The sequence below is a fragment of the Rhipicephalus sanguineus genome, chromosome 1 (assembly GCF_013339695.2).
Source record: "Rhipicephalus sanguineus isolate Rsan-2018 chromosome 1, BIME_Rsan_1.4, whole genome shotgun sequence".
In the NCBI taxonomy this organism is placed as follows: Eukaryota; Metazoa; Arthropoda; class Arachnida; order Ixodida; family Ixodidae; genus Rhipicephalus; species Rhipicephalus sanguineus.
Window position 1 is genome coordinate 304,354,316 of NC_051176.1, and position 16,032 is coordinate 304,370,347.

General features: G+C 46.4%; 1 protein-coding gene across 3 annotated transcripts in view; it reads left to right on the top strand.

Moving 5' to 3' along the window:
* Window positions 1-16,032, top strand: part of LOC119379392 (casein kinase I) — a 42,483-nt gene that overhangs the window by 7,466 nt on the left and 18,985 nt on the right. The gene's annotated exons all lie outside the window — the stretch shown is intronic.

Below are 16,032 nucleotides of genomic sequence, written 5' to 3' on the forward strand. Positions count from 1 at the left end.
GACCCTGCAGCGCCTTCCTTTGGGCAGCAAACAAAACCGCAGAGCGTGCGACCTCGAGAGAAGAAAATAAAGACTGTGCTTGGCAGTGGCACGTGAAGCCACAACTCTCGTTCTCTGTGGGCGTCGATTCTGGTCGCTAAGATAAAACTTAATTTGGCTCGAGTTGGTACATATTCTTGAGGCTAGAATTACAGCGCAAATACACTTCTTTGTCCTTCTTCTTCTTTACTTCCCTGCACTGATCTGAATATGATTTCATGTCCTTGCGTATCTAATACACTATCATCCTTGTTTTACATTTTGGTTAGAAATATTGTTGTGTGTGCATGTGCGGGAAGTTTACCTTGGGCTTACATATGCATTGGTCTATGAAAGAATAAAGCAGTTGTTAGTCAGCGCTTGTGTTGTACCTTTCTTTTCTTCGTGGGTGCCTTGTGCGTTTGCGCTTTAATTTTAGCCTCAGGATTCTGGTCGCAGTGTAGCATATATACTGTGATTCTGGTTCAGCCGTCTAGTTTCTTCCCTCCTGTGGCATAAGTCTACAAGAGCCAAAGCGTTCCCACTAGCTCACGCCACCACGAGCCACAGGATGCTCTTCCTTTTCCCTGGCCGGCTGGCCACGAGTGGCGTGGTGCTACAACCCCAAAATGGAAAACTAGCGTGGGTCGCCAGCAACACGACGCAAATGCAGCGCGGGCAACAATGAAACATGACCCGCATCTCGCATAATTTTAATTTCACCACGTGTGGCATCCCGTGTGTTTCACCCAACACTGCGTGCGTTTGTATTCTGCCGTTAGTATCATGGAGAACGAATGAGGCATGGCGTAATTGTCTAAGGCAGCGAGCTGCAGAGCGGGGGGTCGCAGGTTCGAAACCCTGGTCTAGCGCTTCGGAATTTTTTTCTTCTGAATTATTTTTATTTGTGGCATTTATTTATACATACATACATATACATATCTGGGACATGGCAGCGACAGCAAAAATCCGCTGAGACTGTCCATATAATTCCTATCGCAATAATAATGCAACAAGTTTCATGCTGATTGTAGTGGACCATGATGAAGCATACTGCATCACCCAAGGTGCCAGATTTCTTCATTTAAAAGCATTCATACTCTTATTGTGCTCAGCCATTGATGCCATTCTGCATTAGGTATATTGTTCAGTACATTTAATGTGTGCTGCATTTGTCTGCTCTCTCTGATGTGAGAATCGAGAGCGTCTACCCTTTGCGCCTCATCCCCCAGCTAGTGCGTTGTGCCGGCCCTGTGCGGCTCGATCACCTGGACCTGCCGTTAAACGGCAGCACGGCTGTAGGCACGGCACCGGACTTTGTTTCCCATGCAAGCCATGCTTCTCCTTCACCGGCGTCGAGGTGCCACAAGCTACACTTCAAGCTAGCATACATCGTGTCGCACCCTTTTTCATTGGCCGGCCGTGACTGCCCTTGGGCTCCCTTTCCATTGGAGCTCACTTCTATCTGGCTCTTAGTCGGTACGGGAGAGATGCTGTCAGGCCTGCAACGAGAGGCTCACGTACTGCCTTAGCAGGCGACTTCTCATCCATGCACTTGGCTGCTCCCTTTGTGCGATAGCTGTAGCGCCATTGGAAAACGTACTCGATCGGTGCTGTGGAGTTACCCTGTACGGCCTGCAATCCCGTAATTGTCGCACTGTGCTGCATCTTGGGTGAACCCTTTGAAGGGCAGTGGTACAAATGTGTACCACTTTTTCACTGCGTTTCAAAACCCCATAATCAAAAATGGTCAAAATTGGCACCGTTCTTACTGGTGGTATCGTCTAACGAGGTATAGAAGAAGGCTACTTAAGTTTTTCATTTGCTATGACGTGGCACGGACAGCAAATTGGATTTTGCACATGCCTTAATTACTGCTCGCTATCCACTGCAGTAGCGAGTGGCTTGAAAACACCGCTTCAACATGTCTGTGATGTGTCCCATTTTACCCGCTTACTAAACACAGTGATTCCACTCCTGCGCCAAAATGCGCCAAATTGGGTTTACTGCGCCATTCTGATAAAATCAACTTAAATTGCGCCAAACTGCACCAGAGTCTCGGGTTTGGGGGCGTCTATCACTGGCAATTCCACCGCCGGCACGTCAAAACATGTGCAGCTTGATCTTGGGGCCGCCAAGTCACAAGCACAGACCAAGAAAATTATTCCACTGAAAAAACAGCGTTCGCATGTGCGTCCCGTGTAAGTACACTCTAGTGTAAGCCATGACTCCATTCTCTGTGCCGACGCGGCTTCCGTAGTGCAAGTGGGCTCGACGGTGAAACGCATCCTCCGCAGTGGCTCGTGACGCCTGACCCATTCAGTAGCGAGAAAGTGTTTTGGCGATTCATCGGCGGACGTCACCTGTTCCAGAAACGCTGCTGATAGCGCGTTTCAGGCGTCGCACGGCACGTAATTAAAGCAGTGTTCAGTAATAACTACACACGCGTGCCGCTAAAATGGCTGTCGCCTCTGTTTCTGGACATAGCGGAATGAAATCTGCGAAAACTAGCCATAGTTTTGCAATTTTCCGAACAATATCATATTTTACGTGCTTCACGTCCATGGAAGAGCACGTGAACGGTGGGAACGCATTTGACGGTTAAAAAGCTGACGGTTAAAAAAAATTAGTTTCACTTATAGGCAAAGCAGTGAATGCGATAGCAACAAATTGTATTGTTATACGAAGTAAGGCTAGCAGCTCTTTTCGATCCGATTTCTCTTAACTCAGCAGAACGCTCGTTTAACGGAATACGGCCGCTGTAGCGACCGAAGCGGTTTTTGTGCTATTAGTTCTTTAAGGTGGCGGTCCCACTCCGGCGAACCCCCCTCCGCATTTTACGCATTGTTTGCGGACGCACTGCGCTCGCTGCGCTTGACAAATAAATATTAATTGTAATAATTCAGAAAGCTTATGATCTCCGCTTTCTAATGACACCTGGTGTTAATGCCTGTTCGGAAGCGTTACCTAATAGCAATGAAAATAGTGTGAGCAACAAAAGGCATTTTTGTTGTACAAGCCTCCGTTGTACTGCCAGTACGGCGAAACTGTTCAACATAACAAGACCAAATTTACCGTGCCTTTAGAAGAAGTGCTATTTAAGGTTTCTATGAAGAGATATTAGCCATAAAATAATTAGTAATTTATTTACGCTCCAATGAAAATGGGCAAAATATTAAAAGTTTTTGTGAGAATATCTTTTTTACTTTTCAAAGCAGAACAATAATATTTAGTGGCTACGTAGACTACACTACACTTATTTTCCATGCGAAGTTGCTTTGTGTTCTGACGAAAACTTGATGAATTATTATTGTGTCAATGTGGCAGTTTATGGCTGTACTTGGTCACGAATTACCGATGAAGCGACAAAACTATACAAGCTGATACTGTGAACTTCTACATAATGAAGAAGCAAGGCCCTTTCTATGATTCTATGAAGAGAAAATTCCTTTATCTTTATTAGGGAATCTGCAAGACAGCAATGAATTTACGTAATTTTCCTGCTGACCAGTCCCGTAGAAACTCGCGTTTTTTTTTTCTTTTAGACGCTAATTGCCAACGAGTATTGCACATTAGTAGATGCATATTGTGTCTTTTATCTACTTGTGCTCACTAACTTGACCACTCAGTGCTTCAAACAAAATATTTTCAATGAATCGTAAGTCTCGCAGGCGTTTTCTGGTGGTAGCTCCATCTATGAAATGAAACATCAAGTTGCTTTATGCGAGTTCAAGCGTTCGCCAAAAGTGGCGCAATTAAATATAATAAAACGGGTAGAACAGGCATGAATTATATCTCCAGGCCTCATAGTTTGCTTCACTAGCTAAGTCTAGTCGCCGCGCGTAACAAACACCAACCGTAAAAGGAGGAGGGCTTAGTGATAAACCCTTTCCACTCGCCCCACGTCAGCAGGTGGGGCGGTCTCACCAAGCGGCAAATGGTTTCGGTATGCAGGAAGATTGCGCGTTCGTCACGCGTTCTTAGAACCAGTGTTCCCCGGCACGTTTTTAGTAATGTGCATCTCTTTGTGGTTGAGCTGCTCGTGTTTTGCGCGTTCCTTTGAGTGTTTTCGTGCCTGTGAGGTTCGAAATTGTGAAAGGAAGGACGCTGACATGCCGTGTGAATGATACGTATGTAGCGCCGCTTCAAAGGGGACACGACGGTGAACGTATGAAAGCTTGTCATTGCCGGAATTTTCAAAGTATGCCTGTCGAGCACTGTGCCGACAACTTCCACTGACCAGTAGTGGTAAGTTGTACCCAATCAGGTAATTACATCCTAGTTGCAACGATGCGACAGAAGCGAGACTTTGTTGAAGATGCAGAACGTTCTAGTCAACGTGGCAGAATATTCAATGTACGGGACCCTGGAAAAGTTATATTGTGCTTTGTGAAAAGACGCACTCACTTCGGATAAGACGATCACTGTCTTTGCCACTAATGAGCGCTACGGTGTCAGGAAACAGTTCGACTGAGGAGGACTACTCTACCTAGTGGGGATAACGCTGTTGCGCACTGCTACTTTGTCGTAAAGCGGCTTGCTGCGTAGCCAGAACTACTACTAATGATCGGATAACAACTAGTTCGTAGCAAAGTACAAGGCGGACAGTGCAATGTCTGGTCAACGAAGAATAACCTGACTTAGACGCACGTGAGAGTGGCCACATGAACAAAATAGTGCCGATACATATGCTACTGACGAACATTTTGTTGAAAAACTTTTGCGGCAACCTAAATGGAAAACTTGTCGATGGTGCCTGTAAGTCAAAATAAAGGAAAACCACAGCTTTCCACAACAAATAAGTGTATTCATGCTTTTATAGAACAAGCATAAATAAAAACCGGATTCTGTAAAAGCCTACATGACCGGTCATGTAAGCCCCCAAGGCGACCCTGTCCAGCTCTGACCCAGTGCAGCAACAAGCCCTGGTCGACCGTCGTGCCCGGGCGGCGGCAAGAGCCAATGGTCTTCCGGACTAGGAGGCCCACCCCCAATAGCGACTTATTTCTACCAATAAATGTTGTATTCTCTCCCTCCCAAGGGGGGGGGGGGGGCGCCCAGCCCCCTCGTGTGCACGCCTACGCTGGCCGATGTACCTATACTCAGTTTCATACAATATATGCAACGCTGTGGAAGCTATACAAGAAGTTCAGTCAGCAGTATGTGTGACTACGCGCGTCTTGCGCCTGGCTTTCATCGTTGTAAACGCTCGTGCGAGACGACCACGAACGCGCCTGCACAGCGTCGCGAAAGGTTACAAATGAGAACAAAGAGACGAAAATAACGGGGTGTCTTGCCCTCCAACGCACAAACCATCTTGGTTTATTACTGTTCCCAAGAGAAAAAAAATCATGCCTCACATGGAAAAATCATTGTCTTCTTCCTCACGCAAACGCATTCATTGTCAGACGTCTCGCTGGCAGAAGCATGTGTTCTAGGAGGTGCTAACTCTGGTAATTAGTGGTAGTCATGTGTTCAACTGATCATCAAGATGTACTTTATTTTGGTAACCGTTTATTGCAGTTTGAGAGGATGAAATTTCGCAGATAACTCTCGAATTATAATTTGCTGAAATCAGTCTGTCCATTTTTTCCTCCTCCAATTGTAATAAGCAAAAGCACCCCCCCCCCCCCCCCCCCCACACACACACACACACACACACACACACACACACACACACAAAAGACATGCGCTCGCGCGATGCTATAAAAGTCAAGTCACTGGCACGGTCGCTAAAATGAACCAAAATGATTGTTTCAGTAGCGGCCGTGCAATTCCACTGAAACGCTGCGAAGCGTTTGATTGATGTTTTGTTCAATACTATTTCACTGAGGCACATTATATTATGTGAGTGAGTGCGTTAGTGAGAGCGTAGCGCGTGCGTGTGGGTGAGAGCGTGGGTGTGTGCGTGTGTGTACGCACCAGTGTGCGTGCGTGTGCGTGTTTTTTTTTTTTCTTTTGTTCTCAAGCGATTGTATTTAGACGCTGCGCTGTCCTTTCTCAAGGGCTGCAATAGGAAGCGAGCGTTTGTCCTTACAAACTGGGGAACTTATCGTCATGTCGTTGAAACGACGCCAACAGTTGGCCCCGATTGTAGGTGAAAGACGCCGTCCGCGTTTGTGCTCCTTGCTTTTTGTCGGCCGATTTCCGTCACCTAGCGCGACATATAACATATAAAACACGCGCGAGGCGACGCTGACCATACTTGCGCGTGCAATTTTCTCGCTTTCTGCAAACGTGGATGAGTGGCGTCGTCTGTTGTCGTTTTTCGAACTATTGGCAAGATGGTGGTAGTGGAACCGCCACCTTAAGTGCGAAGTAAGCGTGTAGAGTGCAGCAAGCTTACGACCCGTCTCCTGCTTAAACTCCTGCTGACTGTCGAGATAACGCGCACGCCAGCCACCGCGCTCTTTGAGCGACGCAGCCCCCTTCCCTCCCATCCCTTGCATGCGCTCATGCTCCTTAAGAAAGACTGGTGGGGCGTTTCCTCTCTGCTTGATAAGCAATGGACTGCAGGCCTCGCGAGCGAGGTGAGGTTATCGCATGCGACCTCCGTGCGACGGAGACGGCCGGCTCGTTTCATCTCCGCTTCAGCCACGTCCGTCGCCAGCGCTCGCGAGCCTTTACTTGCGGGTAGAACATACGATGCGCGGGGAGATGGTATCAGTCGGGACATTATACTGAAAATGACTGCAACGGCGACGCCAAAAACCCGTCGAGAGTGTCCATGTAGTTGCTATCGCAATAAAAAAAAATTATGGCAGCTTCGCACTAGTGGTGCCAAGCCTGAAGGCCTTCCTCGTTTCTCTTTATTTCTTTTCTTTGTTCTCTCTTTCTCCCTGTTTCTTGTAGCTCTTTTTTTGTATTGGTTTCTTTCTATTTCTTTTTCTCTCGTTCTCTTTCGTGCTCTACCTTTCTTTCTCTTTCTTCATTTTCGCTCTCCCTCTCTCTATTGCTTCATCTCTCTCTCTCTCTCTTCCTATTTCTGTCTTGCTCTCTGTTTTTTCTCTCTCTCTCTTTTTGTATCTTGTTTCTTTCTCGCTCTTTCTATGTGTTTTTCTGTCAATATATTTTTGTCCCTTTATTTATTTCTTTCTTTCTTTTTCGCGACTTTTACGTGCTCCACTTCGCCGTGCAGAATTTTCGTTTAACGCTCGCACCTGCTGTACTCGGTTGTGGGGCTTGCCCAATTCCTGTGACGCATATCCACCTGAGGAGTTTCGCACGACGGAGCACAAGCTCTCGACAGCTTTAAACAGCTTTGCGTTAAAAAATGAGGAGCCATTCCACTCTGTCAGGTGGATGACCAGCGAAGCTGTTTAGCGCACGGCACACAGATGACATGGTCAAAGCCAGTTTGGTATGTAAATCAAGGTTGCTAATGGCCGGGCTGTTACTGTTGAATACGCATTATTTTTTGCACTGCTTCCTAGAGGGCAGCAGGGATTTTTGGCGTACAAACGGAAGCCCTAGCCGTATATAGCTTCGCTGTAAAGGGAAGTTTGTTGTATCATGTACTCCCCCCCCCCCTTTCCCCGTCGAATGCACTTTCAGATACTTTCGAGGGTGCTCGATCGGCTTAACGCGCATCGCCATTTCCCAGGCAACCCGGCGCATGCGCAAGCCATAGTCTGGAAGCACTGCGAGAATGCTCTTGCTACAGCGTAGAGAGACCCCAGAGAGGGAAGGGTGTGTCGGAAGAACTTGGCTTTCTGGACCTAGCTAAGTGATGTCATGTCGCGCCGAGCAATACAATCGATACAAGGAACCTGGCTGTCGCCTTTGAGTCGTCTTAGTGGAATGCATTAGTGACAGTGTGACTCTTTAGTGTTGATGCACTGTTGTATGTCGCAGTGTTTGTCTACCACTTCTGCTGATAACTACGTATATGTATTTAGTGTGTTATTTCATGAAATACAATTTTCAGTATCCAGTATTCTGTTTATTTGCTAGTTCTGAAAAAAAAATCGCTGAAGAGGTTATTTGAAAACACTGAAGTGCATGACGCCCTTATTTTTGCATTATCGAGTGAAATATAGAGTACTCCTGAGATAATTTTCTCCACGTGATTTGCAACGAATCGAAATATTTCTAGCTCTTCATAAAAAATAATTATTCAGGTGCTTGAATGTAAATGCAACTTGCTTCTCCAGTGTACTTCAGGATGGGAAATTAGGTGCTCCAGAGTACTCCAAGATGCAAAATTACCTGCTCCAAAGTGCTCCGAGATGGAAATTTTTGTTGCTCCAAAGTGCAAATTTTGCTGCTCCAAAAATTGCTCCAGATCAGATGTCCTCGGTAGCATCACTGTAAACAGAACCTAGCAATTCACTTGCAACACAGAGTTGTTTGCTGCCCTTATTCAGTTTTCTTCAACGAACTATTTTCGGGCTTGATTTTGGCTGGTGGTGCTAGCCCTAATAGGGCAGCTATTGCGCCGGTACCGTTGCACATAGGCAACATTTCCATTTTTATTGTAGCGAAGCTTTTATTTTAACAAGAGGCACCAATCGCAGTCCGCTTTAGCTGCATCTAATTACTGTAGTCTTGAAATAACGGCCGATGTATACCTGTTGCTAGTCGTCTTTGCGTCTGCTCGACATAAATGCATGGCAGCGCTCTGTACAGCAAATACCAAGTTCTAAGGAAAATAAACAGCCCCATTAAATTTATAATGTTCCTGTTCAAAAATTTTTTTTGTTTGGGAGCGCCTGAAGACTGCGGTACATATATGTACCACTTTGTATGCCACGCTATAAAGACAGTGGTGCATATCATATCGTGGTTTTGGGACGTTAAACTCCAGATATTATTATAGAGGTACATATATGTACCACTTTTTTCTCGGAATCTATTCCAGGTTGTCGTGCGAATTGTGCTGAATAGAGCTCCAGGATAATAGATAAGTTTTTCAGTTGGTTAATTGTTCTGCTTCAACTTCCCAGAAGAGATCATGCATTTTGGCGGTGTTATCCTCGGTTTGTGCACTTGAAGGATGGCTGGAATGGGGCTGATCTTTAGTTGTCATTTTCCCCCTTTTGAACCGAGCAAACCATTTGAACATTTGCATTTTACTGAGAGCATGTTCCTTGTAAGCGGTTTGCATTATTTCAACAGTTTCTGCTGGGTTCTCTCCAAGTCTAAAACAAAACCTCACAGCTGCACTTTGTTCATGAGAATTTACCATTTCTTCATGTCACTAGCATAGGTCGGCAAAAAATGTGGAGCTCACTCAGACTCACTCATAAAATATATTTTGCGCTTAGGGCTCACTCTGACACAAACCCGCCAGAAGTTTCCTCAGCCGGACTCACTCCGACTCAGATTCACTAGAACGTTTCTCAACTGGACTCACTTGGACTCACCAAATTATCACTCACTTGGATTCGCTCAGACTCAACCCATGGCTCGATCTGAGTTTGAGTGAGTCCGAGTGGGTCGACTCACAAGTCTGTTAGCCTAGAATTAGCTTTTTCGACCATGGTGTCAATGCTCTTCAAACCCGATATCTCACGTAATCGGTGCTCTTTTTGGTGCCTTTTGATATCATACCTTCGATGACTTGTTATCAGTGGTTGCAATCCAGTAACGACATTTGTATTGAAAGGGATGACTTGCACCAGGGGCGTAGTGAGGGTAGGGGTGGGGGAGTTCAACTCCCCTCCCCCCCACCCGAAATTTTTCAGCTTTGCTTCGTATATATACACGCGCACACACAAACGCACGCACGAACATATATAAAGTATGGTTGAACCCCTCCCCGAAAAAAATTTCTGGCTATGCCCCTGACTCGCACAATAACTCCGTGGAAGAGTTTGTGGGGGGGGTCAAGGCACCCCCCCCCCATTGTAATTCACACCTCTGATCAATAAATGTTGAGATGGCGTATGAATGCTACTGCTTTGGAATATGCGTGAGTAGACGTGAGCTAAGATAAGGCTGATAGTAATGCACAAGATGAGTAGATAGGACCATAGGTCGGCAAAAATAAGTGGAGCTTGTGGAGATAGGTTTGCACGAGGCTTACCCTACGAGGCGACCGGGAAGGGACGCGACGTTCTCCACTGCCACAGCGAACAAAGACGTTATGGCCGGGTTCCTCGACTCTCCGACACGGCGGAGAAAAGGCACTCGAGGCAGGTTGTCAACAAACACGGGTTTATTAACCCAAGATGCAGCACAGTGCGACAATCACGGGTTTGCGGGCCGTCAGAGTAACTCCGCAAGACTGATCGAGTAAGCTTGCTGGCGGCGCTACGACCATCACACAAAGGGCATCTGTCGAGCGCACGGACGAGAAACCGCCTGCCAGAGCAGCGGGTCGACCCCTCGTGCCGGCCTGAGTGCATCTGCTGCGGCGAGCCAGCGCCAGACAGAACCAAGCTCATGGGAGAGGGGGGTTCTCACTGGCGGCCAATGAGGACAGGCACAGCGCAGTAAGCCGCGAGCAGTGTTAAGACATGACCGGACACATGGTGCTGTGTGGGGAAGACCGACGCATGGCTTGCACCATGCAAAAAGGCCTGGCGGCATAGCCACGGTAGCCATATTGCCTACTAACGGCGGTTCCCGGCGCTAGAGCCATGCGGGGCCAGCACACGCGCTAGCTGGGGAATGAGGCGCCAAAGGGGAGGGCGCGCTCGATTCTTACAAGCTCACTCGGACTCGGACTCATCGAAATTTTCCTGAACCGGACTCACACTCGCGAAAATTTTGTTCAACCGGACTCACTCGGCAAACTCACCAAAATGTTACTCATGCAGACTCAGACTGACAGCTTAATCTGAGTCTGAGTGAGTCCGAGTGAGTCGACTCATGAATGAGTTTGCCGACCTATAGTCACAAGCGCACTACAGATACAGAGAGAGAAATGCCAGAGAAACCAAACACGTCACAGGTTGACGCGACTTGGCATACTGGCTCAGGAGAGGTCCTCTCATAGCGTCATAGCAGCACAACCTTGTACTACAAGTACGCGATGTGCAGGAGTATGATTCCGGTTACTTTTGAGTCCTCCACTCATATGTATGCCCACACGTGCACATACAAACACATGCAGATACAGGTAGGTAGGTCAGACTTCTGAAATAGAAACCTGGCTGCGCCCCTGGAGCTTGTACTGCTAATGTTTAATGAGGTAACCTTGCATGTTGCAGCATCAAAAGCCTTAGTTTTAGGAGCAGGCAAAAAACTATGTTTTACTGCATGTACTAGCCTAAATTTAAATTGCTCAAAGTGATGACACATATATTTGAATGCCTCAGCCCTTTTGATAGGTGTGTTAGCAATTCTGCAACAAAACTTAAAAGTATAACACCACATACATGAAATTACTAATTCTAAAAATCTAGTTGTTACACCGCCTTCCATCAAATGACTCGCCTATACAGCTGTAGGGGCTGGAATGTGCAGGCCATTGTCTGTATTGTTGGCAGTGCCTATCTGCATCTGGCTAGCAGAGGAGCAGGCCATTGTCTTGATTTAGCAAGTGGGAATGTTCTGTCTCAAGCTTATGCCTAGTCTATTATTTATCCAAAGGCTGGCACAGATGACTGGCTTGAGTGTCGTAAGACAAACGTCGAAAGCTGGGTGAGTTGGTAAGGTTTAATCTTCTAGCAAACTGCGCAGCAGACGGGACACAAGGAAGGAACGAAAGAGACAGACGAGCGCCTGTTTTAACTGTTTTGCTTCACACGGTCCATTTTTCCACTTGGCAGTGAGCTTTTAGCTGCTCCAAAAGCTGTTCTCTCTGCTCCAAAATGCATTTCTGGCTGCTCCAAAAGCCCCTTTTTCTGCTCCAAAATGCACTTTTTGCTGCTCCAAAAACCTGCTCCAAAATAGCTTCAGTCAATAACATCACTGCTACCTGTACACGTGGGCAGTTTGCCTTTATTGTTTTGTTGGCTGTGGCGATATCCAGCAAGGTTGGCCAGGAAAACAGCAGACCATTGTCCTGATTCGGCCTATGAGTACATCCTTTTATGCTTGCACCTTAGCTGAACTGAATTTTTGCCATTGCAAGCAACTGCTTGCGGTTCCGCTATAGAACAGCTATACTGCCTAAGCTTGAGTATGATGGCTTTATTTTTTGTCATGCTAGAATCACTGTAGAACTGTGCATCCAGATTTATTCCAACTTTTACTACCACACCAGTGTTGCATTCTAATTCTAAAGTCATGCTATGTCAGTCATTCCACATGTTATATGATAGTATGCTCCCTGCATTTTCACAAGTTATTCTTTGACGAAAGCCAATTTGATTTGACGTTTGGATTGCACACCACAACATACCAGAAGTGCTCTTCCTTAAGTACTGCACAAGACTTTCCTGCTCACATTGTTTTAATTGCTGGTCACTTACGATTCAAGTACATCATCAAAGAACATCTTATTATGCAACTTCGGACTGCTGTACCTATGCCCACTTCATATGACTCCAGGGTCATCGGCTCTCAAGGCCTCGTCTTGCCAGGCGAGGCCCGAAACTCGAACCACCAGCTCGCACGTGCGGGCATCCAGTGCCTCCCAGGAGGTAATGGACACTACTTCGGCACCCCTGGTGCCGAAAGATCGGTGCAGCTTCCTGGAGCATGCTAAGAAAACTAAGAAGCCGATAACGTGGCCGGAGGACGGCCCTGTTACTTGAGTTCCAACTCCCCACCTAAACAACCAAAACTCCCTTTTCGTACACACAGCACTACTTTAGTTTCATCATGAACACGCAAATTATCCAATGGAACGTGAGGGCCCTTCTCGGGAACCTCGACGATGTTCAGGAACTTCACAAACACAAACCAAAAGTGCTATGTGTACAGGAAACACACTTAAAACCAATACATACTGACTTTCTCAGACAGTACATCATCTTCCGCAAAGATCGCCAGGATGCTCTCACATCCTCTGGCGGTGTTGCTCTAATAATAGATAGAAATGTAGCATGTCGGCTATTGCAGTTGCAAACGCCCCTGGAGGCAGTGGCCGTTCGCGCTGTTATTTTCAACAAGCTCATAACTATTTGCTCACTCTATATACCCCCACACTACCAGTTACACACACACGAATTTCAGGCCTTTATTGATGAATTGCCAGAACCATACCTTGTCCTTGGCGATTTCAGTGCACACAGCAGCTTGTGGGGGGACTCTCGCAGCTGATGCGCGAGGCCGTCTCATTGAGAAGTTTCTGTTTTCCGCTGGTGCATGCCTGCTCAATAAGAAGGAGCCAACATTTTTTAGCCTTGCAAACAGGAGTTACTCATCTATCGATCTTAGTATTGTTTCACCCACCCTCTTACTTGATTTTAACTGGGATGTCATTAAAAACCTCTACGGGAGCGACCATTTTCCCATACTGTTAAGCACGTCAGAAGAAAATGAATCTCCACCACAGGCTCCCCAGTGGAAGGCTGATGCAGCAGATTGGGAGAAGTTTGGAACCCTCACCCGTAGCTCGTAGGCTGCAATGTCATCCTTTGAAATTGGTGCTGCTGTTCAGTTTTTTACCGCTTTTATTATTGACGCCACTTCGAAATACATTCCCCAATCAAGTGGCATTGCCCCCAAACGTCGTGTCCCATGGTGGAACGACGATTGCCGGAACGCTTGAAAAAAGCAAAACAAAGCGTGGGGGTTACTCCGCGACTGCTCTACTGCTGATAATCTTATCAATTTTAAAATGATCAAGTCCCAAGTCGGGCGAACACGCTGACAGGCAAGAAGAGAAAGCTGGCAGAAGTATTTATCAGGTATTAACTCCTACACAGACGAGGCTAAGACGTGGAACAGGGTAAATAGGTTAAGAGGCAAACAAACACATTCACTTCCTTTTAGTAAACACAGATGGCAACAGTCTGGAAGACCAAGCAAACTCTCTTGGTGCACATTTTGAACGTGTGTCTAGCTCTACGCACTACTCCGACACATTCAAACGACACAAAACAACTATAGAAAGGCAAAAGCTAGAAAGAAAATGTGCAAAAAACGAATCATTCAACGAACCATTCAACTTAGCTGAACTGCAAGCAGCGCTTAACTGCTGCAAAGAATCTGCCCCAGGATCTGACTGTGTTATATACCAAATGCTTAAACACTTACCCTACGAAACACAGAAAACTCTCCTCTGCCTCTATAATGCTGTATGGACCTCGGCGAGATTCCCTCTGCCTGGAAAGAGGCCATTGTGATCCCTGTTCTGAAACAGGGAAAGGATCCATCTAGTGTTTCCAGCTACAGGCCCATAGCATTAACAAGTTGCCTTTGTAAAGTATTTGAGAAGATGATTAACTGCCGCTTAACACATTTCCTAGAATCAAACAAGCTGCTTGATCCATATCAGTGCGGCTTCCGAGAAGGTCGATCCACCACTGACCACCTCGTACGTATTGAGGCACAAATTCGCGAGGCTTTTGTCCACAGACAATTCTTCCTCTGTATTCCTAGATATGAAAAGGCCTATGATACGACGTGGCGGTTCGGCATACTGAGAGATCTGACACACTTAGGCATACGTGGCCGGATGTTAAATATAATTGAAAGTTGTCTGTCAGACCGCACATTCCGTGTTCGGGTTGGAAATGCTTTGTCATGATCGTTCGTGCAGGAAACCGGCGTGTCACAGGGTGGTGTACTCAGCTGTACACTTTTCATTATAAAAATGAACTCGTTGCATCGTTGTATCCCACAAACTATGTTTTATTGCACGTATGTTGACGACATCCAAATAGCATTTAAATCGTGCAGTCTCGCGATTTGTGAGCGGCAGGTCCAGCTCGGCCTGAACAAGGTGTCCTAATGGGCAGATGAGAATGGGTTCCGGTTAAATCCACAAAAGAGCACCTGTGTTCTCTCTTTTAGAAAGAGAGGCCTCCACTAGAATCCCGAAATTGACCTGCATGGCCAGCGGTTACCTGTAGAGGTAGAGCACAAGTTTCTATGCGTCATTCTGGACTTTAAACTCACCTTTATATCACACATCAAATACATAAAAAATAAGTGCATGAAGACTATGAATATCCTAAAAGCGTTGTCGCGCACTTCATGGGGCAGCGACAGGAAATGCCTAATGAACCCGTATAAAAGCCTCATTCGAACGTGCCTAGACTATGGGGCCGTTGTTTATCAGTCTGCAACACAGAGCACCTTGAAAATCCTTGACCCTGTCCACCATTTGGGTATCCGTCTCTCTACGGGCGCTTTTCGAACGAGCCCTGTAGAGAGCCTCTACGTTGAATCCAATGAGTGGTCGCTCCACTTGCAGAGATCCTACATATCGTTCACATATTTTCTCAAGGTGCATGCAAACAACGAACGCCCCTCACACTCTGCTGTCAATGATTTGTCCAGCTCTGCACTTTTTGACAACCGTCCTTCAGTGAGACAGCCCTACTCACTTCGTGTGAGGGGCCTAGCTCAGGAAGCGGGTGTGCCACTTCTTGAACACTGTCTAATGGCTCCCGCTGCATAACTCCCGCCGTGGCAGTGGCAGCGTATAGATTGCAATATATCTTTCGTGGAAGTTACAAAACACTAGTTTGTTACAAAACACGCGCCTATTGCACATATCTGTGCATACTTCCTCGAACTACAACACGAATACACTTGTCCAGAATTCTTTACAGACGCCTCAAAGTCCGATATTTCCGTGTCTTATGCAGCCGTTGGTCCATCCTTTTCGGATTCCGGTATTCTGCACCCTGATTCAAGTATCTTCACGGCAGAAGCTTACGCGATACTTGTGGCTGTTAACCCTTTGTATCCCAGCGTCCACATATGTGGACAAAACATATCAGTGAAGTGGGATCAGGCTAGCCAACGCATTGCCTTAAAAATCGATTTGAAATGTTGACATTACTTCAGAATTTCATAAAAACATCTATATGTGCCCACCTCTGTGCACCAACAGCGGTAAGTGCGCACAGAACAATGGCGTTCTTCACAAGTCGCCTGTAGAGGTGTATGCCTACATAATTTTTATAGGTTCGCTCTAACGTTGTAAGATCTTTTATGTTATTCAGA